Source organism: Wyeomyia smithii, chromosome 3 (assembly GCF_029784165.1).
Source record: "Wyeomyia smithii strain HCP4-BCI-WySm-NY-G18 chromosome 3, ASM2978416v1, whole genome shotgun sequence".
Lineage (NCBI taxonomy): Eukaryota > Metazoa > Arthropoda > Insecta > Diptera > Culicidae > Wyeomyia > Wyeomyia smithii.
Window position 1 is genome coordinate 236,373,254 of NC_073696.1, and position 2,560 is coordinate 236,375,813.

Here is a 2,560-nt window from a genome sequence, read left to right on the forward strand (position 1 = left end):
CATTTTTCTCGACCAAAAAGGTGTATAGCCCCTTAAATGGCGATGACGTTTCATTATTCCTCGGCAGTTTTGCCCGCACACAGTGGAATAAAGAAATTCGCTATAACAACACTGGTATGAAGTATGTACAGCACGGGTAGCTTGCTCATTTCGGAAAGCGACGAGACCTTGCGCGTCGCAATACGAACCGAAAGAGCAACCAGCAAATTGTATGTGACGTTCTAGTCTTGTCGCAAGTACATGAAAATTCTACGAGGGAGAGAGAAATTTCTCTCGTCGCTTGAGAAAAAAGCGCGTGCACAGGATGACAAAAAATAATTATTCACAATTTACAAGTGTTGCCATAAAAAATCAGCAACGCTTTTGTGGCTTTGTGAAATGGAGGGTTTTCGGTGAAGCTAGCGTTGATTACAAACTGTTGTGAACAGAATTTTGTACCGTTATTTTTTTTTGCAAAACATTCCATGGCACTTTCAAATGACCAAATACATCGAGATAAATCGATCGAGCATTATAGCCATAAAAATCTAGTGAGTTCACAAGTTGTTGTTCGCTGCTTGCACTGCTCCATGAGTAGCAGTCACTAATACACTCGAGGTGAGAAATAAAGTGTCGATATATGATACATATTCTGATTTTAATCTGTGTCAATGTATTCGCAGTACAACTGCTGCGTTATCCATTTCACACATATATTGTGCGATTTTAGTGCAAAATTTGTGCGAATCGGGAAGTACAATGATTGTACAAGACTTGAGCCTTTGCGTGTTTGTATGGAAATACCAACGTTTTTGCATTTTCCATTCTAAAGAGCTCAAAGTGGCTCAAACCATAGTTTCCACAACTTCAAATGGTAGGTTTTTTGATGCCTAACAACTTGGTCGAAGACATCAAAGAGCTAGGGTGTCCCAAAAAAATACTGGAGCTGTTCGAAGTTTAGTATATAGAATTTTATGTTACTAATCATTTTTTCTGCCAACACTGCCAGTGTACCGGCGTTAGTCAGACTTCCATCAAAAGTAACCTCTGAGGGCACGTTGTAGATTCTACCTACGCCTAGAATATTGACCTGAATTTGTTTGTTTGATCCAGCTGAGTGTATAAACTTGTTACGACAGGTTATTTCTGATGAGAATCCTACTGATGCCGGTACATCGGTAATGTTGGCAGAAAACAGGATTTTCTGCATTTAAATCGACATACCCAACTTTGAACAGCTATAGCTCTTCTTGGGGACATCCTAGCTCTTCAGTGCCTTTTGCAAAGTTGTTAGGCATCTAAAATACTATTCCTTTACATAATGTAGCGCATTATTTGATTATTATTGAGCTCTCTAGAAAGGTCAATTAAAAAAAGTAGGCTTTCCCATATAAATTTTCATACAGATTTGAAATGCAATGCGCCAAGCGGAAACAAAACCAATGAACTTCCGATAAGTTCAGGGTTGTTTGGGGCCCCAAAAGAAACCAAAAAACTTGGTTCGGAAAAATCGATCACTTTTCCCCACCCTAATGGACACTGAAAAAAGCTGATCGACGAGTGGTCGGGGTTTTTGAGCGTAAAGTTCTGCGATCGATACTTGGCGGTAAACTGATGGAATGTGGCTCAGACGCATAAATCACGAGTTGTACCAGGTATACAAACATGCGGATATAGTGAAGGTAATACAGCGGAGCAGGCTTCAGTGGGCTGGACATGTCGCCAGAATGCCTGACGAGAGAGCCGCCAAAACTATGTTCAGTAGAGAACCAGGAAGAGGTCGTCGACTCCGTGGCAGGTCTCGCACGCGGTGGAAGAAGATGTGTGCGGTGGAAGAAGATGCATGATCTGCTGGTGTACGAGGAGACTGGAGAACGGCTGCCCAAGACAGAAGAAGCTTGACATCTCTAATTCGTTCAGCCATAGACCGGTGAGCGGTCCGTTAGCCAAAAAAGTAAAGTAGGTAAATATTTTCCTAGTTTCTATGGTATTTGAACCTTCCAAAAACGTAAAAGCCAAATTAATATTGTTCAAGAAACTGTAGAAAACTAATTGCAAAGTTCGAGTAAAATAAACAAAAAACAAGCATTTTTTGTTACATATTTTAAAAATGGTCCTAAACGATTAGAAGTATATATTTATAATATTTTTTTTAGGTTATGTGACTGTGAAATAAATGCCTTATTCAATGCCTAATGGGTTTAGAAGAGAAATTTAAAATTTGTTGATTTTGAGCCAATATGGAAACAGGAGTAATTTAGCGTTGTAACGTCACGAAAAAAGTACAGTTTCTTACTTCATGGGAACTCCTTATCGTTAATAAAACTAATATTTTGTTTTCTCTTTATACCTAAAAATACCTTCAACTTAACAACAAAAGATCTCCGCTAGGTCACGAAATTTTTGTTCCTCATACAGTGTTCGTCTATTTCTAATAATGCGTCTTAATAAGATTACGTCACATATGTCATATGACTGAGAATAAATTTCGTAAAATAGGTTTTTAATCATTCAACTGTGGGTCATGCATTAGTAACGTTGCAATTTAAAAAATCTTAATATTATCATATTTAAAGGTTAA